Source organism: Acipenser ruthenus, chromosome 15 (assembly GCF_902713425.1).
Source record: "Acipenser ruthenus chromosome 15, fAciRut3.2 maternal haplotype, whole genome shotgun sequence".
Taxonomy (NCBI): domain Eukaryota; kingdom Metazoa; phylum Chordata; class Actinopteri; order Acipenseriformes; family Acipenseridae; genus Acipenser; species Acipenser ruthenus.
In genome coordinates, this window is record NC_081203.1 from 27,750,936 (window position 1) to 27,772,521 (window position 21,586).

A 21,586-nucleotide genomic window follows, 5' to 3' on the forward strand; every position below is an offset into this window, starting at 1 on the left:
CGGAGAGGTCGAGTGGGGGTGTAGGGAGAGATGAGGGTCTGGAGGTAGCTGGGTGCAGACTGGTCAAGGCATCTGTAGGCTAGTACAAGAGTCTTGAACTGGATGCGAGCGGTGATCGGGAGCCAGTGGAGCGAGCGGAGTAGTGGAGTAGCGTGGGCGAAGCGAGGCAGAGAGAACACCAGGCGGGCAGCAGAGTTCTGGATGAGCTGGAGCGGACGGGTGGCGGACGCAGGGAGGCCAGCCAGGAGGGAGTTGCAGTAGTCTAGGCGGGAGAGTACCAGGGCCTGGACCAGGAGCTGGGTAGCATAGTTGGTGAGGAAGGGTCGGATTCTTCGGATGTTGCTCAGGAAGAATCGGCAAGTGCGTGCCAGAGTGGAGATGTGCTGGGAATAAGAGAGGCAGGGGTCCAGGGTGACTCCAAGGTTCTTAGCTGAGGAAGAGGGAGAGAGTGTGGTAGATTCCAGAGGAACAGAGATGGAGAGATCAGAGGAGGGGGAGGAGGAGGGAAAGAAAAGGAGGTCAGATACAAGTGAGACCGTATGAAAATGTGACCGAAGACGCAAGGGAGACAGGTATGCTGACAATTCTAATGAAGCACAAGGGGGTGTGTGTGTGTGTGTCTTCATTTGTTTGTGTCTGTGACTGCCCTCATCATATGATCTTGTAATACGTTATCAGCAGTTCTGTATAATTATCGCTGGCTTGCAAAAGCAGTAAGTCAAAGCTGAAAGCACTGGGCACCTTGGATCTATGTTATGCTTGTATATCCACGTCAAGCTTACAGCATTCCGTGTTTAGATATTAGCCTGATTCAGCAGCTAGTTGACAAGTGTCAGTACACGATTAATTTATGATTTGAAACACCTAAGTGACAGGGTCAAATATAGGTTCTCTGTAGAGGACAGAAAATAGTCCTGAGTAGATGCATACCATTGATCCATCTTTTGGCTGCAGACCCAGCATCTGTTCTTGATAGCGATAGGCAGAGGCTGCAGGAGATAGTCCAACCTACTGGGGAACTGTAAAGATCACTTGTTATAATGCATAAAGAAATGTACAATGAGCCTTCATCTGTGGAAGCCAGGGTTTACATCACATCTGAATGTAGTTATGGTGCCGATCACAACTAGATCTTCATTGAACAGCAGTCCAGTTGGTACAGGGAACTTGTGAGGGATACATAATAACTCCCGTCTTGCACCAGCTTGCCTAACTAAGAATACTGTGCCAAGCTTTATTTTAAATGTGACCCATCCTGTTCTTCATGCTGTTTTTATTAGTATTCAATACAGACTCATACAATTTGTTTGCACATAGGATGTATCACAGATGCAGTTATGCTGAAGAAAACACATTATTTTTGCTGAAATGTATGGTTTCAATTTCTCAAATCTGCTTCTTAGCCTAGTAAATCAGTCACAGAATGCTTCTGTAAATACAGAGGCCCACAAACACTGTGCTTATGTGTATGTATGTGTTAATCAAGAAAGTGTGTGTGTGTAATTGCAGTGTTTGTGAGTGCATTTGGACATGTATTTAATTGCGGTGTGCATGTGTGTTTAGAGTAAGGCTTGACAAATTGAGTTTTCTGAGGCAAGAGACAACCAATTTATATGAACAGACATCATAAGGATACACAGCTGTTGTCAGCCAGGCAGCCAGAATTCTGAACAGTAGCACTAGTGTTCACTTCTGGGACTGGTGATTTTTAAGTTGGACAACTCAAAGAAAAACTAACCTGAGCATGCCACTCTAGTAATTAGACTTCCTTAAGCTTAAACAAATATGATACGAAGCTGAATGCTTCGCTGTTCTGCTCAATATGCGGTACTTATATTTCTGTTCAGGATACTTGTGTTTTAATAAAGGGGCATTTAAAAGCTTGCTGGAATCCTTCCCATTAGGTCCCAGGCAGATGTTGCAGAGCAATTTCAAGTACTTATATGTTTTCTGGTGTGGTTAAAAAAAAAAAAAAAGGTGATACAAAATGAACTGCTATACACAGACAAATACAGGCTGACTGAGTGAACTCATGATATACGGAACAAACCTAAGATTGTCTGAACCAATGGGCTGTTTTACCATCAAAACTGACTGATTCTTTTTTATAGTTCAAACTGGATTTCAACTCTGGTTTGAAAGGTGAAAGATCAGAAAGTTAAGTGCACAACGTCCCAGATATTATAACTGCTTTAGTTAACATCACTGTACTATCAGGACAGTATCGGGACACAGAGTTTATGTTTAAAAAATCATTAAAGATTAGATTGTTCTGTAGGTAAATACAGTAAGTATGTCTGTGTGTAACATAATTTGCCTGTATCCATGGATAATGTTCACTTACAGTACTGGTTAAACCAAAATAAGTATAATGCGAGTTTTCAGGGTTTGGCTTGGGGGTAATTTTCCTCATATAATGGGATGACAGTTGCCCCCTGGGGCAGATAAACAACATCAAGGTAAACTGATAATTGACCCAGGAGCAGACATTGATAGACAGAGAATGTGAAGGACTGGCAGCCCTGCCTTTCCCACCTCTTCCAGCAGGTGTCACTACCAGGCAGTGGTGTGTGAGCCCCACTGTGGCAGTCAGAGCAATATTAAATGTTAACATACATCTGTACATAATAAAATCAAGCTGATAGGTAATGCAAAAAACAGTATTTTTTAGAAAATGAGGTTTGAACAGTTTTCCATATGTTATAAATAATTTGTCACTGTTTAATAAATCTAGGTCATTATTATAGCCTGGAAGGGGTTCCTTTTGTATGCCTTTTTTCCAGTGTCACAGTTCTTAAACCTGTTTTTTGGTAGACTGACTCCTGCTAATAATTACAGTGTACAAACACTACACTAGACATTATGGAGTCAGTGGTGTAACAAAAGGGCTGTTTTTTATGTGCTTTTTTTAATCTGTTAAGCGTCGAGGCAGCTGTTCACATGTGTTAAGTATATTATTTAAAAAACTATTCTTCGTTTTCAAGGGTTAACCTGGGGTAGCAGTAGTTGTTCCCAAGCAGAATTCTGTGTCCCTGGAAACCAGAATCGCTGCCAAATTATTAATCACTCTATGTTTTAGATGCTGATCTTGTTGGGTTGGGTGAACATGCACAGATTTGAAAAACGATAATGTCCCATAATACATTTTGTTTTTATACTAAAACATGATTTCTGTTTAAGGTTTTAGCTTTAGTAGAATGTCACTTCAGTAGGAGAATGTTTTGCATGTCATCTGCAAGCTTTCATATAGCTCATGAAACAAAATAGAAAAAAAGGTGATTCATTTTTCAGAATTATGTTTTTTGGTATGCTCATAATTATTTTTTTTTTTGTAGGCAATGCCGCATATTCTCACTTAAACAACACCTTTATAACTTAGGTGGGACCAGTTAACTATAGATTATATGTCATCATTTTTTACATCATATTTCTACGACATTTCCCTTGGCGAGCTTTGTATTTTCTTTCCATCTCTAAGACATCCTGTAATTATCAATGAATTACAACAGGAATCATGATTTATTTTCACAGTGATGACACCAAGCAGTAGCACTCCCACACAGTTGCAGTTTATAATACAGCTGTCTTTTTGTAGTGAATACGGATGGAGAGTGAATAGTGAGATTATATATATATATATATATATATATATATGTATATATATATATATATATATATATATATATATATATATATATATATATATATATATATATATATATATATATGAAATATCATTTGAAAAAGGAAAACTGTTGTGTACCAAAAGGAGCAAAATCAAAAAGAAAAAGGTAATGTAGGACACAAAAATGTGAATAATTTATAAAAAAAAAAAATTATGTCAGGACGTTTCAGACTATAAGTCCTTCTATTCTACCATCCTATTTTTTTTTTTTTTTTTATTTCTGGCAGCCTTTACTCACAAAGTGGGTAGTCTTCCAGTATCTTGCTCCAATAATTAATTATAAATCTGGTGGTAAAAAAAAAAAAACTCAGCCAAATTATACATCAGTTCAAAGCCAACAGTAAAACTGTGGTGTTGAAACCAACCCCTATGCATTTCAAAGATTGGACATGTTTAATGTTTAATAGTAAGTGAAAATATACACATGTGTATATGTATATCAAAAAATCAATATTTGAATGAATTCTTCTATTGGTCATAAAACCCAATAAACCCATGTTTCCTATCAGTCTTCTTTATATCTTTCAAGGTCTTAGTACGCTGTATCCATGGATACCAGGTTACATGATGGGAAGACAGAAGGGCTAAAAGCAGGAGTGAAAACACATGGATAAACAGCAAATTTGTGGTCTTACTTTAAATGATTTCTCATAACAAAATCACTCTGCTTGTAAGCCCAGAGACAGACAAGGCCTGCAAAAGGAGGCAGTTTGTGAAATTGCAGTGCTGTAATCGAGGGGTTGAATTATTAGCCTAAAGCTATCAAACTATAGCATTGGTACAGTAATTAATGATCAAAGACAAGCTACTTGAAGATGCAAACCTGGGCATTTCTAGTCTAGGCAGTGTTCTTCTAATGAACTTACTATGTTATCTTTATACTAGTTTCTGCTGAATAATAAGCCCTGTAGACAATCTTAACTATAAAAGAATAGAAGAAAGATAAGGCTAGGACTGCTATGGAAAGATAGTACATTCCTAACCAAGTAGAAACTGCATGATGACCTAAACTAGTATGGTTTTATTAGTTTGTTAAAGGATATTATTTTTTAAAAATCCATGGATTTACCTTACTGTAAATATATATTTTTACTGTGTATTTTGGATAATATATAAAATTGTTGTATAGGCTTTTGGAAGCATTGTCTACCAGCTGTTTATCTTAATATGGTAATATTTAAACTGCATAAACTTTTTCAATTCACAGCCCTACATAATTGATATTTTCAGCTGGAATGAATCGATTTCTTGGGTAGCAACTTTGATTTACACATGTCTGTATGATGGATGACATTTTAGTTTTCAATTAAGGCACAGTTCTGTTTGCACCATTTCATTAAAATAAATGGCTGCATTCTGTTCCTGAGATTTGTCTTCTGCAATTAACAATATCCACACATTTGTAGGTTTGTGAGCTGATCAGAGGAGAAACAAGTTTCTGAAATTCAATCATGATTGTGTGACTAGGCAAGAGGGAAGACCCATGAACACAGCTCTTTCATTTCTCAACAGGACCACTGCAGTAACAGAACCCCCAGCTGGCAGGAAAAGGAAGCATTGACACAATGCATAGTGAGAATGCTACACAGGTGTTGGTGATGGAACAGAAAATATTGACACTTAAAGGCTAATGTAATAGAGTACTGGAAGTCACAGGGCCATGTACTAATGCAACGCCACTGCATCAGTATCCTATCACTGCTTTAACAGTAATAGCATGGTTGTGCTCCAGGCCCCAGGAGGAGGTTGACAAAGCTGGCCAGATAACATTTGTATGCATCATGACCTCCTCTTGGAAGAAAGGAGTCCCTGGCTTTGTACCTCATTGAGGACATGCTTTTTTGAAAGTTGTGAGCTTTGGGATTTTTCAATATTTCAGAACCCATCTTTAAACACTAAAATGTAATTCCTTCGTGCACTTATGCTCATCAATTATCAACTAGAAGACTCCAGACAGGAAAGATGTTCAACTTGCAGTTAACAAATATGACATGGGAGAAAGCTTTTTCTAAAGGATACATTGAACACTGAACTTTGATAGAGTGATGGTAAATGGTTCACATACAGAGCTCGGTGAGCTGTTGGTGTCTACAGTTACAGAAATATCGTCCTAATTTGCGAATCAACTGACTAAATCAGATTATACAGTATACAGATGTTTTTGCTGCTGTACAGACAGTGGCTAATATATAAAATGGTTATGTAGGCTTCTCTTTAGTGTCAGTAGTATACTTAGAAACAATATATTTCAAACAATTACAATTATACGGTTTAAAAGTTGCAATAAAGTTTAGATGCATATTTACTAAGTAAATAAACAAAATCATTTTAGGAAGCTTGTTCCAAAAACTGTAAGGATTTAAATATATATGATAGGAATAAAACCAGCAGTAATCCATGTTTAATTTCTGAGATTATACTTGTGTCAACACTTTTACAAACACTCCCAATTTCTCTCACTTTTCCCACGTCATACCTCCCCAAGAAGAGGAATCTGAAGCCCACAGCAAATCACAGCTGTAAGCAGGTTTTATCAGTTGGCTTTATCAATTGCTTGCAAAGGTCCATAAGTTTCAGGAATTTGAAGTTATTCACATGAGTCATTGTGATACTAATTACAGAAATTGTGGCAATGTTGTACAACCATAGCTTTATGCTTTTGTTTTGCTAAATTGTTCGGATGTACAAGGTGTCAATCGTTGTTAAATAAAAACTACTTTATTGGGCTATGGCTCAAGTGAAAACAGATTGCAAGACAGAGCATGATATAGCAAATGTGATTTCTCTTGTGTACTTTATAGTGAAAGCAAAACCGTGTCTCAGACGAACCTTTGTCATGAGACAGAAGCTGCACTGGCACTACAATTGCGCACAACACAAAACCAACATAATAAAGCTCTATTGAAACCCTCAAGTAAATTAATGTTACAGTATCTTTGAGAAGATTACTTTGTGTGTCACTCACTTGTCTGTGTGGGTTTTTGTTTTAATGAGTGATGTTGCCTCCTTTTATACATTGTTTTGTAACATTTATATCAGATCTCAGTGGCAGTTCTTAAAGTGTTGTAAACAGTCGCAACTCTAAATTTGGGACATGGCACCATAAATATGTTATTGTTAATCCAATACAGTGTTTCCTGATTTTGGTTATGCTCTTTTATAAGGTAAAGGAGGCTATGTGAAAATTATATATAAAATTTGGATGTTGAAACTAGTGAAATGCACAGAGATTATTTGAGGAATATATTAGCATGGATCATGAGACATTTTTGTGCTGTGTTTTCAGGTTGCAAGAATGGCCATAGTGAAGTAATGCTTTGCATGAGGACATTCGGAAGCCAAAATAGCTACTTTTCATCAGCAGTCTTTTAAAACACAAATGAGATGGTCTGTCGTGTACTGTTAATGTGTCCGTTACTGTACAATATGTTAGGCACACAGATGCTACTGCAGTTTAAAAGGAAACTTGAATCTTTGTTTTAAGTTTGGTTTACACCTCAGTGGTCACACAACCTCTGAACCCACCTCCCTTTAACGTACGTCTGATAAGTACCTCTTAACTGGACTGCACTCTTTGATCAGTAGAGCCCAGAGATTCTGAATGCGTCAATGAATTAGACCAGGTATTTGAAGGTGGATTCTCAAATGTCATTGTTTTTCCAGTGGTTCTTTGAAAGCGCCTGTCATGAAAACATCTCCTGTTACAGTGGAAAGATGCTCTCAGCAAGCTGTGCCACATGTCCTGAAGGCTGCAGGTTCAAACCACAGTTGACCTTGTCTTTGATAACCATCTTCACTTCTTTGCATATGGTTGAAGTGAAGAGAGGGGGTATTGGCTGAGTGAATTATAATTTGCAGTTTTTTTATTTAAGTAATAGACTACTGTGTGTGGTTAGTTTGCCTCCATTTGCTTAACTTCATAATAGAAGAAATCCACATAGACAGGAAACTAAAGCAGGTGGGAGTTCATCCATAGACACTACTTGCCAGCTAATGGTGAAATACTATATCCGCTGTCTTTTACCTTGTCCATGTGCCAGGAATTAGATTATATTCACATTAAACTGGGTGGTGTCTAACTGGTTTCGGCTTGGACAATACCTAAGCCATATTCTCTTAGGTGCTACTCTATACAATCACTTACTGGAGGTGTAACATGTTGCTGGATCCTCCAAAAAGATACTGTTGTAAAAAGTGGATACATTGCAGGGATACTGCATCTGAATATGTGTTTATGTAAATGTGTTTCATGGCAAAAATGAACATGAATCTGAATGGCTGCACTTCAGTATATCCTTACTACCTTTGCAGTGTTTTAGATACTATTTTGACTGCTTGCCAGTTTTGAATCTTCACGGACATGGCTGAAAGTTCGGATGATATAGATGATTGATTCCCCCTCCTGCTGGTGTTGAAAGGGACTCTAACTTCGGCCCAAACCGCTGCAATAAAATTTTCCATAGTTAACCTGATACAAAGTCCAACAAGCCAGAACAGCGAGGAGCAGCTGTGTTTGAAGACCTGCCAACTCTGCAAGCTTGTTTTTCATCCTGTCCCACAGCTAGCACTGACTACTCAAAACCACAGTCCGCTGTGCATTACCTTTTATGGGAACAAAGTTTGAGATCGGTCCTTAGTGTAGCCTCTATTACAGCTGAAGAGTGCTCTCTTTTTTTCTTATACGGGAGGCGTGTGATAGCTGCATTCACCATAGCCTCATTTGTTTGTTAAGGAGGAGGCTGGAAAATAGAGCCTCTCCATCAGATGCACATTTTTTAAAATGATAAATAAATAAACAATTATGGTTAAAAAATATATGTTCAGTATGCTGTCTGTTGGCACGCATTTCTTTTTTTTTTACTCCAGATATACTCCATCTGCTTGTTTTGAGAGGTGGCAGGTTTTGCACATTTTTTTTTTTTTTTATATAGATATACTGCAATAGAAAGTCTTAAATGCTTTTAAAAGAACATCTAGCATAGTTTGGGTAATTCTCACCTGGAATGCTTTACTTCTACATCCTAGCATGGAGACAATTGGGCATCTTTCAAACAAGCATGCATGCCCAAAGGGCTACTATGCATAACCTCTTCAAATAAACAAATTAACCTCCTCTCTGTGACCCTTACTTTGAACCACATCAAACCTCATTAATTAAGTGATTGGGGCAGGGGCAGATGTCTCTGCAACCTTCATTTGCTTTGCCTTTGTTTTATTCTTTGTACTTGCTTTACATGTTCAGTATTATTCTTTGCAGTGTGCTTGGTTAGTGTATCCATGCTTTTTTATTTGTATCCCCCATGAAGGTCATAACTATGTTAGTGGTTTGACAGGATGAAGCTGATAGGCTAGTTGCTCTCCTAACTGTATCTTATCATCATACTGTTATCTCACAGCAGGGTGTGGGAGCAGCATGTTATCTAGCCTGCTATAATATTGTCAGCCCGATCCGGCTTGTTTAAACTGCATAGAAAGTGATGTGGCCCATGTTCCCAGACCACTTGAAGACATGTTGCACGGTAATCACCAAAGGTCAAAGGTCACTTCCTGTTTTAAATAATGTGTGCCCTGTTTAAAAAAAAACAAAAAAACGACCAGTTTATTTTGCTACAGCTTTTGAAGCATGTGTTTTGTGTTGTTAAACCACCAAAGTTTAGTCTGACAGTAACAGGTTTACAGTTTGGAGTGACTTGCCTGCTTTTTGTTTGCCAGAATTGGAATTTGGTGTGCTGCTGTTATTGTCTTTGGTGAATTCTCCAGGGCACGGGGCCTACTTTGTTTGAAAGAGCCAATTGTTTTTCTTTGTCTTTCTGGCCATGTTAGACCTTCATCTGGTTCATATCAGACTGTTTTCACAGCCAAGCAATGCTGCTTTTCCTGCATCCTGACAGTAAAAGGCTCCCCCGCATTATCAAAGCAAAGCTGAGGCTGTACTGTTTGCCTGGAGCTTGGGGGGGGGGGGGGGGGCACCTTGAAACTATTACTGCTGTCACAGCAGCTTCCAGCTTGAACCATGACCAGATTCAACCTCAACCAGCACATAGTGTTGGCCAGACCAGTGAAACAGTAAGGCTCAGTCTAACCACAGTTCCTTACACAACAGGGGCAACCTCAAGACTCTCCACCTTGTCATCATGCCCAGTATCAAACAACTGTAATAGACAGTCAGCATCATAAATGCTTTAAAACATCATTCATGATTTTGCCAGCTTGTAAAACCAGATGACCTTGTCTTTTATAAAAAGTAAAGTTCTATTTTCCTTCTATTCACTTTAAAATAACAGCATCTTATTTTTTCCGTTATCTATGTCTATGAGTGAACACCCGAAGGAAACGTTTAGACAAATGGACCCGTCCCCACCCAAAACAGGAATATGCCTTGTCCCAGAAGACCCAGGACAGATGTTCTTTGATATTACAGATGGTCCAGACAGGCAACTTGCCCATGGCACATTTTGGCCTTTTTAACCAGGAACCGGACTATTATTTTAAATCTAAATAGATCAGGGGTCCAAGTCTCATTGTTATTCATTGCGTCCCTCTGTATATAGATCTGTCTCACTGTATAGACGATTTGGTAATGGTTTCTACCCTTCATGCCATATGTCCTGTCAAAGAAGGTTAATCCAGCAAGCAGAGAAACAGAAAAGTCTTATTTTTTTAACACTTCTACTATTTGCATACGATTGGTGTGCCAGGCATTTCCAAGCTTCATAAACTCCCAGAGTTAATTACACTAGGTCTTAGATTATACCAGTATGATTGCTTCACTCCCTCATCCAGACATTCACACACACATATGGTAATGCTGCCAAATAATGGCTTTATTAATGTGAATTTGTTTGCTTTGCATCTTTACAAAATAAAAAAAGTTTGTGAAGCATACTGTGCTGTGGGGATGGAAGATAGGTCAGCTCATCCTCAGATAGCATTGAGGCATGTGCTCTTCTGGCCCACTGGGAAACACTACCTTCTGAAGACCAACATTGAAATGCTTTGAACAGTCAAGAATATTTAACGAAAATACAAACCCTAAGATTATCACACTTTAATTTAATTATTGGGGCTTCAACATATTGTTGGTTTGCAGATTCCTTTTGTCTCCTATTCTTTTATTTTCGTATCCACTGTTAGTGACTTCAGGAGGTCAGATACTAATGTTTTTCAGGAACAATGTAGACTTTTGTTATAGCCACAGTGGACCAAGTTGTATATGGATTTGATTTAAGTAAGACTAAGCAAGTCAGGCGTGATAGTTGCCATGCTTTCTTCTAAAAATAAAATTGTATGTGAAATAAATAAAAAAAATCCATTCTAAAGAGACCTTGTCAAGTAAAAGCGAATGGGTGGAGACAGCTTAAAACCAGAGGTTTACCAATTGCACAGTTGAAGAAGTATATTGGAATTGAAAAACAATTACTGTACAAAACTGTTAAAACGTTCAGACTCCTGAGAGAAATATGTGAACTGCTGGATGAGTAATGACAGCTTTTTGGCAATTAATTCCACTGATCCCCATGCTTTGAAATGGTTGTCTATCAAACAGGTTTTGAAGTACAAGTAAAGTTCAACAATCATGTAATTATGAACCGACATTGTTTTCAGGAAATAAGTGCATGTTAGGCTTTGTCACTTCATTTACCAGAAATCCAAAATATTGAAGTTTTGTTTTCTCAGCAATGTTTTCCATTCCTTTTCTGTTCAGCAGTCGTTACACCCTTCAGTCTGGAAGCAGCCCTCACATGAAATGTAATAATGTCATTTGAATCGTTTCATCAGTTACACCCAACAGTCTTATGTTTTTTTTTCTTTTCTTCTTTGCCTTTGTAGTTGTTTCCCAAGTTATGTCTCTCATTTTTCATTACTACTTCCTGTTCATTTTCACATTGTTTGTACAGCCTTATGAAGTTAAGTGACACTGAATGCTTCATCTTAAAACACTGTTATGCTTGTGGGATCCATTTGAAGCAACTTGCATTCTGCAGAGTGCTCTAATATGGGATGGCCACATAATAAAAAAAAAACTTGCAGTCACTTGTCATTTTTCTTGCTAATCTGGTATTTGGCTATATTGAAGTTGAGATACATTTTTAGAACAGGACTTTCTTTACTGCAATGTTCTTTTCGTATTGAGCAGAATATGTTTATTGGCTATAAAATACTGTATTCCTGTTTGTTTGTTTTTACTAGAATGGACACCAAATAAATGGGGCTGCAGAATTTTCTGTGTGCGAGTGTGTGCGAGTGTGTGTCGAGGTATTTTTACATTGAAGATAAGCAACCAGACATATAGATCAGTGACTAGAGAATCCATTTGTTTTCTGTATACTGCTGTTTGGGAAAGAAACCCTTCAAGCACAAATACATTCTCAAAAAAAACCCCTTCTCCCATTATGGGGTAAGAGAAGTTACATTTTTACACACAAAGCATACAGGGCTTCATTTCATGCCTCATTCAAAGGGAGCCTCATAGCAGGCTGTGCATACTGTGCTAGCATGATGAAAGATAAAGCAGTCATCCCCAGGCAGTGTTCGGACCTATGATCTCCTGTCTCGCAGGGGAGAGCACTAGCTTCTAAATGGCTAACAAAGACAACCATTGAACAGAAAAAAAATAGTGTCGAACACAAAAATGGAAATGAAATGCAGGGTGAGTGATGCAGTGGGTTAATGTACTAGCCATTCACCACTGGAAATCTAAGTTCAAATTTATCTTTTTCACAATTTTTATTATCTCCATTATTGTACATTCCTTTGTTTGTTAACTTTCTAGGTGCCTACCAGACTGAAGAACTGCATTTATGTTAAGGACATCAGCAACTGATGTGATGTGCTCTGCCCCAAAAGGTGTCTAGGAAGCCGTTTTAATCTTTGTGATTCGCCAGTGTTTATCTTCCAGAGCCGGGGGGCGGGAGGTCATTCTTGAAGTCATCTATTCCCTTTTTAATAGCCTTACTCCATAGCGTTCATAGCACAGACTTCCCACATTCATTAAATAATTGTCGATGAATTGTGTTGCCATTTTTGTTCTGCAAATGCAGAAACTTGATGATCTATTTATTTAAAAAATGTTTTAAATTTGGTCATTTTTTGAAACGGTAAATGTCTTCTCTTTTGTCTGTTATGGTACTGTAGTTAAATGTCATAACCCAGCGCCAGTGTCGGATTAACCTATATATTCTGCTGCTATTGCATATATTAGATGCTGGACTTTCTGGTAAATTAACAAAACCACTGGCCCATTAACCTCAATGGATGTTATATTATTATGCACTTGCTAATGCTTTTGTATTTTGCTGCCTGGGACTGAAGCTTTTTTATGTCTGTGATCCATATTGCATCATTTTGTGTTCTATGTTCCCACGGATGCTTGAATGTTAATTAAAATGATCATTAACAACAGTGAGATTTAATTATCACTCACATGTGATTTCTGTCGTATGGTACAAGGCAATAAAGGCATACACAGTTTAGCAAGCCTTATGCCCAGCTATGATCAGCAAAGAAAAAAGTGTTCAGATAAGATATCTAATTCAATTCGATGACACTTCCTCATTATTATTGATTGGTACTGAAAAAATGCGTAAATTGAAAATAAAGTAAAAGTTAGGAAATATCATCTTGCAATTAACAGGTTTTTAACAGGTTCCTATGATGTCATGTACGGTGCACTCACATCTTTCAAACTTTGCATATGATTCATATCAAAATTAGCTTTATACTGGGCTTGTTTGTATCTGAATATCTCATAGGGAGCTCAAAGCAACCCACAAACACCTATGAGTGAGTCTCAACGGGGCTGACGGAGCACCCTGTAGTGTATGAACTATCCTTAAGAGTGCAGAAAATATAAACTGTGTTCACAGCGCTGTATTGGGGCATAACCATAGAACTGTAGAAGAACAATATAGGCTATGTAATAACCGCAGACAGATGGACACACTGATGACGTTTCTCACATTTTTATATGGCAGCTCCATGTGAAGGTGTGTGTGTCTGTCACCAACGCAGAGCCAGATTAACCAATATACCAATAACACCATTCACTATAATATGCATAGGGCCCCCAAAATATGGGTTAGCATAGGGCTCCCACGTCCTTTAATCTAGCCCTGCCCAGTGCCATAATTTCCAATAAAATAAGCAGATGTATTACTATTTTAAAATGTGTCTGGTGACATTGAATAAAAGTAGGTGTGGTATGGATGTCTTTATTGTATCTTTCTCTCACTTCCCCGATAGATGTGCCTCAACCTAGCCACTGAGGAACCAATCTTTCTCTTCCATAAGAGGCTAGCCACTAATGCTTATCCAATCCTTGACCTTGCCAGAGAAAGAGTCACTGACAGTTGTGATGGGAATTTGATGAGGTGGACATCTTTCTTATGTGAACTGGGCAGAGAACACTCGAACATCTTAATCTCATTCAGTCACTGAACAAGCAGTGAATGAAAAGGCCATTGAATTACCCCAAAGCTTAATGGGAATAGAGTTGGCAACCGAGAGATCAAAGGCTTCATGGCCAATTGCAAAGCCACCGAGCCACCCATCCCCTCCTACTTCGATGTTGTTTAACTGACACAGCTGTACTCCTTTTATTTTAAAAGTGGACAGACTGCTGTGTGGATTATTTCATAGCCTTGTTTGACTCAACAATGCTCGCCATTCATTTGAACAAGCCATGTGTGGTGGTAAAAAAGTGTTCCACTTTCAATTAGTACTCTCCTTTTTGTTTCCCACCTTTTCAAGCAAAGGACTCACTACTTTGCAAGACAATGGTTCAATAAACAGCACATCCAGTGCTCATGATCCATGGTGTAAACAAGTAAAAAAATAAAGGGATTACATTTATCTGTCAAAGTCAGGTAAATGTAATAAAAGCTTTAAAGTAAGGCAGTCTTGTAAATGTTTTCTTTCAAACAAAATTATTGGATAGCCTAACAAATCTGTCCTAAAGCTACCATTCTAAATACTCATACTTGCCATACCACTGCATGCCCAAGGCGAAATTGTGTTAAGTAGTAAGCATGAAAATAGAGCGCCTTTCACACTGGCACTCCTGGATTTGAAACCAGGGATTCATTTTTTTTATATTCAATAATTATAGAATTGACATTATTTACATTAAGAATTCAACCCTGTCACAGACATGTAGGTTATTCATTTTGTGGTCATACCTACCATTTTATATTTTCTAGGAACTTTTTATGACCTAGATGGAACCAGCGTTGAGCCCGGAGATTATGTCACATCATTTTCCCCAGGTAAGAATATGAAACATTACTAATCAGCTAATAAAAACTTATTGGGGTTTATTTATTGGTAAACACAACTGCCATCTCCCGTGGTTCACTATTTACTCTTACATCTATTTATCTATTGAGGTTTAAATACTGTGCTAACAGAACTTCTCAGTTTATTCACAAACACCTGATCTGACTAAATGGAAAAGCCATCCATAATGTCCATCCAAACTCTGGCTTGGCTGTGGAGCTAGATACCAAAGCAGGATCTTCCTCCAGACCAAAGCATAGATACTCACAGTGGCACTTGTTCCCTTCTAGCATAGAACATTGTCAGATTTCCTTGTAGAATGTGTTTTGTTTTTTAACATGATCCATAGCATAATGCCCAGACACAACCAGTCTTGCAAACACAAGCCAGCTGCTATTTTAAAGATCCCTCCCACAAAAATCTGTCATTCACTTCTTCTTTGGAGAATTTGCAGGTGTGTTTTCCTGAGCTGTCAAAAGAACACTCTTCTTGAGGTAATTCCATTTGTAAGGAGAGTGTAGGAGAGAGTGCTAAAACCATACAGCTGCCAAGCCAAGCAGCTGGATTCAGGGTGACAGGAAAATGGGAACTCGCCCTTTTTCACTTTTTGACAGATCTTGTTTTTGCAGGTGCTTGCAATCTGCCTGCTTTAAATTGTTGGGTTGTTTTTTCCTTTCTGTTTTAAAACGAAGCTGTAAACTTGCTGGACGACTGGGTTGCACAGCAGCACATGGCTTCTTTTGTGTGTGCTCTTGTGTGGAAAATGAAAGGGAAATGGCTTAATTTCACAAAGCTGTCTCTAAGATAACTGCTGGTAACAAGTGTACTAAAACTCATTTGCAGGGATTATTTCATTGTTTTTTTTATTTTTCATTGATCATATGAGACTCAGAAAAATAGTTTCATAAGGCTAGCTATAAATAACATGTTGAAGTATGGACCCTTGAAAGGGTGAGAGCAAATTGGACAGGATATGATTATTATTATTTATTTCTTAGCAGACGCCCTTATCCAGGGCGACTTACAATCGTAAACAAATACATTTCAAGTGTTACAATACAAGTAATACAATAAGAGCAAGAAATACAATAACTTTTGTTCAAGCAAAGTACAAGTGTGACAAACCACAATTCAATAATACAGCAGATAATAGTGATATGATTAAATAGTGATAGTTACATCAGGATATGATTAAATACAAAGTACTACAGGTTAAACACTTGGCAGATTACAGTATTCTGAAGTACAGGATTAAATGCAGTAAAATAGGGGGCAGATAAGAGCAAAATAAAGCACATTTACATGAAGGGTGATAGTGTCCCAGGATACAAACAGAGGAGTTCCACAGGTGCTGTTTGAAGAGGTGAGTCTTAAGGAGGCGCCGGAATGTGGTCAGGGACTGGGCAGTCCTGACATCTGTAGGTAGGTCATTCCACCACTGCGGAGCAATGGTGGAGAAGGAGCGGGCTCTGGAGGCAGGGGAGCGTAGCGGAGGTAGAGCTAGTCTTCTAGTGCAGGCGGAGCGGAGAGGTCGAGTGGGGATGTAGGGAGAGATGAGGGTCTGGAGGTAGCTGGGTGCAGTCTGGTTAAGGCATCTGTAGGCTAGTACAAGAGTCTTGAACTGGATGCGAGCGGTGATCGGGAGCCAGTGGTGCGAGCGGAGTAGTGGAGTAGCGTGGGCGAAGCGAGGCAGAGAGAACACCAGGCGGGCAGCAGAGTTCTGGATGAGCTGGAGCGGACGGGTGGCGGACGCAGGGAGGCCAGTCAGGAGGGAGTTGCAGTAGTCTAGGCGGGAGAGTACCAGGGCCTGGACCAGGAGCTGGGTAACATAGTTGGTGAGGAAGGGTCGGATTCTTCGGATGTTGCTCAGGAAGAATCGGCAAGTGCGTGCCAGAGTGGAGATGTGCTGGGAATAAGAGAGGCAGGTTTGTATTGCCAAAACCACTGAGCCATTCTGCCCATCCCATGCTGTTTCCTTCAGATACAGCTGTAGTCAGCTATAAGTCTTGAAGCTGTAACTATCAACGTGATACAACGTGAAAACTGAAAGTGAGATTCATTTAATTACAACCTTTGTTGTAATTAAGTGTACTGTATTTAAAAGTAATATAAAGGGCTCCCGAGTGGCGCATCCAGTAAAGGTGCTCCTCGTGGAGTGCTGGATGTGCCGTATAGCTTGAAGATCGCAGGTTCGAATCCAGGCTATGTCACTGCCGACCATGACCGGGGGTTCCGAGGGGGCAGCGCACAATTGGCCAAGCGCCGTCCGGGTAGGGAGGGCTTAGATTGGCAGGAGAATCCACGGTTCACCACGCACCAATGACCCCTGTGGCTGTAGGGCTCCTGCGGTTCTGCAGTGGAGCCATCAGATCTGTGTTGTCCTCCGGCACCATAGGTCTGGTAGCCTTGCTATGGATCCGCAGTGCGAAAAATGATGGCTTGGCAGGAGCACATTTTGGAGGACACGTGTTGCAGCCTCTGTTTCCGTCGCCAAGGGGTTGCAGCAGTGAACCGAGATACAAATAATAATTGGGCATTCCAAAATGGGGAGAAAACCGGGGCAAAAAACCATTGGCAACAACTACATTTTTAAAAAATAAAATAATAATAATTAATTAATTAATTACATAAATAAATAAAAGCCATATAAGATGAATGACAATAGCACCGAGTACACTTAGCTGCAACATATTAAATATCTAAACCAAAATGAGGTAATAAAAATACACATTGAAACTGAAATGTCATGGAATATGGTAGTCGAATAACTTAATAAAGGTTGATCTATAAACCCTACATCACACAGTGCATTTTAACCGTCCGACCCATAATGCACCAACATGTTTGTGCTGAATTGTCTTTGTAAGGTTTATCTAATTTAGCATTTCCCCTCTGTCTGTATAATATCAACTGGCACAAATGCATAACGATTAATTAGTCGCCTAGGAAACAGCTAGTAGTAAAGCAGCCTACAACAAAGAGAGCATGTGCTTTTGTTTCTTACTGCTCTGGAACAGGGCAGTTATTTTCTTATTTAAAAGGGATAGGGGTATGTTTAAAAACCTGAACTACTTTGTTTTAGACGTTATAAGATGATTGACGTAGGTTTTGGGAAGACAGGCCGCAAAGCATTAAAAAGTAATGAGAATGGCATACTCTTCTGCTAAAAATGGCTTAGTGCAATAGACTTAAGACGTTTTCTCATAACTCCTTAAATTACTCTTTTAGATTTCTCTGCTAGCCAATAAGGGTTTACATGCAATATGAATATATATGTGTGTTTGTGTACAAATCTGTACATACAGATCATTGAACACTTGCATTAGTGTCTGAGTTGATGACATCTCATGTGCATTATGCCTGTGTGTGGGAATAAGTCATGTTTTCATGAATATACACAAAATGTGTGACTCCTTTGTATAAAAGCATAGTCATAGTTTGTAGTTTATTCTTTAGTTGACAAAGCCATAAATGTTCATTTTTAAGTAAGAGCTTACACTTACAGGAATAACTGGAAACCCATGTGTGAGGATCCTTGTTTAACAGGGGAAGACTCTATGATTTGTTCCATTGTTACATGTCTATGTGTATGTGAAGGTGTGTGTGTGTGTGTGTGTGTGTGTGTATGTGTGTGTCCAATACTTTTGGCGATGTCTTTGGAATTTCTTACAGCTGTGAAACTGTGTTAAGGCCCAGATAGAAAGTGAATTCATTGCCTTTGCACTCGAGCTTCAAACACTTGGCAATGCACTTGAAGTCAGTGCTGTCTCTGGGGAACCGACAGAAGGGCTTTGCAAGCTTAAAATTAAAGCAGCTGTTGGGACATTGCCATTGGAGCAGTAACTGTGGAAAGTATTAAAAAATGTTTTTTTTGGATTTTTTTTTTCCTGGGGTGGGGGGGGGGGGGGGAGGCAGTTGTGTTCAGAGGTTTTATTGAAAAGCATTTTTTTTTGCATAACCACTGTGGCAATGCGCCCCGCCCCTGTGTGCATTTGTGTGTTTTGTGTTGTATGCGTGCGTATGTTAATGTTGGTGTATAGATTGGTACACGGGATATAAACGGGTCTGTGTTTCACGTGTGTTTAAAGTGTATAACTATATTTAGGCACGAGGATGGCACATCACTTCACGTGCAGATAAAATGTGTATAATGTGTGGCACGGGGTTGCACGTAATGAATTCACGTGCTGGGATTCAAGTGAGTAATTAATTAGTAATTGAATCCCAGCACAACAGTATATATAGATGCACAGTTTCACTCAGTCGGGGTTGGTGTTCGGTGAGTGGAGAACGGGAGAGAGAGAAGGAGAAAAGAAAGTAAAGTAAAGTAAAGTAAAGTAATTAGTGTTATCTGCTCACCGTGTTTGTCCGTTTGTCTGTTCACTGTTTAGTCCGTTTTGTTTATATGTTTCTTTTGGCGTCAAGTGCCGTGTCCTGGTTTGTATTCCGTTGTTTAAACCTTTTATTTTGTTATTAAACGCTGAGTGCAGCCATTGCACTCAGCTCATCACAACCACCGTCTCTTTGTTTGAATTCCTGTCTGGTCTGACGCCACCCACTCTGGCCGTCTTTGTGACACCACCCAGACAGAGGAGATTCTGATAGCTATCTTAACTTTAGCCAATGGCTGTTTACTAATGTTTTCTGCTTCAAAGCATTTTTTTTCATAACTAAAACATTTCTCATATTTCAGGCTGTTTTGGATTCTGGCTCAAATTTTCACACATCCTTCCCTCTCTTTAATGTTTGCCAGCCATAGGGCATTAGGACAAGGGTATGCTAAAAACCTATAAATAATGATGAACAGAGCCATTCTCCTCTCCTGTGACTCCTCAGTGAGCCCTATCTAACCAAGGATGAAATCTTGCCTGAGCACTCGTAAGTCACATTTCAAACTAGGCCTTGATCCAAAGGTGCCTATGATTCAACCTTTTACCTAGTTGTTTAGCACTGTGAAGACAACATAAAAATCCACTGGACATTTCCCAGAGGTTGCCAACAAAAACTACACTTATAATTGAAGCTTCATTTCAGAGATTTGGTTAGCGGAAATCACAAAGTATCTTGTCCTAATGCATTCTTTTTGTGTTATTTTCTCTTAGGGATGGAAGGAGGCTCTTCCTCCAGAACAAATCATGCTCCCTTAAAAATGTCAGTGATGCTGCCCTCTATGCAAGAGGAAGACCAGAGTGGAAGCATCAGCATGCTTGAAGGGGACACTGATACTTCAGGGGCCGACGTATTCTGATTCATCCACCCATCTCCTTAAAGCTCTGACATGTTGCACTGTGTTTAATACCAATAATGAAATTATATTGAGAGTGATATTTTGTTAATGTTGGAATAACAGCATGATTAATATGTTACTGGGATGGGTTTTTTTCTAGTTTGGAACATAGATGTATATTTTGTCTTGTATGAGGAATAAAAAGTGCTTTGAATAGAGGTGAAAGTATGAAATATATTTCAACAGTATGGTAAAACGGAAATATTGGTGCCGGTTTTATTGCCTTTCCTGCATTGCACAGAAATAACAAGTCACTGTTTATTATCCTCACCTGGGAATGCGTTTCCCTAGAGACAGTGATACAGTGTGGTGGCCCTGATACAGTTTTTTCTGTGGTGCTCTGGGAAAGGCCTGTGCATTGCTATATTTTGAGTTTGTTTTCCTCAATATGCATTCTGTAATAGTCAGCACAGTGTTTTACTTAGTGTTGTCTGAACTTCTCTTATTGTTTTATAAAACACTACTCCAGCTGGTATTAATTTATATGTACATTGTAAAATTGGAGTTTGGCTGATGGTTGCTTAAAGCCAGACGCTCTTGGCTAGTAAGTGAGTTATTCTGTTTGTATCTATGTCAGCAAGTAATTTCTGGGCAAGTTGTTGAGATCTAGAGAACTAGCAGACTGTGCTGCAACAGTCCTCCCAATAACCAACCCTGTAATTGAATACATAATTATAATGACTGATTGCTTAACAAAATAAGGGGTACCGCATTTAAACAAAAATGCTTGAGCAGAAGGCAGCTTTATGGCTCTGGCAAGAATTTGAGCACAGCGATCAGCTCTGCAGATAAGGGAATAGAGGAGGGAGGGACGTGGGAGTCATGCAAGGGTGATGATAAACAGGAAACATTAGAGATGCTCCTGGAGCAGCTTCAGCAGAAACAGACCTTTCCAGATGAACAGTTGGTCCTACAGAGAAATGACTGATCTGAAAGCTGCTCGCGAGTCGTTTGGATATGCATGTCAGCAAACCATTTCTGGCAAGTCAATCAGGCCTTCAAAAGAAAGACTTTAGTCTCTGACAGATGATAATTCACAGAATGTGCTTAATTCGCATTTATTTGGACTCTTCCTACCTTGCTGATGTCTGTTGAAATTGCCAGGCGGTAACCACCAGTATTCATCATTTACAATCCCTGCAATTCTGACCTTCTACAGAACTACACTGAAAGATGGTTTCTGAGAATTCTTTGATTTTATGTAGCTATTCATTAAGAGAAGAATGCAGTGGATACAATATTAATCAAGCAACTGGCCCAATAAATTGATGCCACATACAGTATATCATTATATTGTTGAGTTTAGATCAGATCATGCCAGTTAGGGTTAATGTATTTTT

General features: G+C 39.1%; 1 long non-coding RNA gene across 1 annotated transcript; it reads left to right on the plus strand.

The window, feature by feature from the left end:
- Positions 1-522: 522 nt before the first annotated feature.
- Positions 523-20,400, plus strand: LOC131697602 (uncharacterized). Its single transcript, XR_009307402.1, has 3 exons — positions 523-572; positions 14,884-14,949; positions 20,062-20,400. It is a non-coding gene; the product is annotated as an uncharacterized LOC131697602 (long non-coding RNA).
- The last annotated feature ends 1,186 nt before the right edge of the window (positions 20,401-21,586 follow it).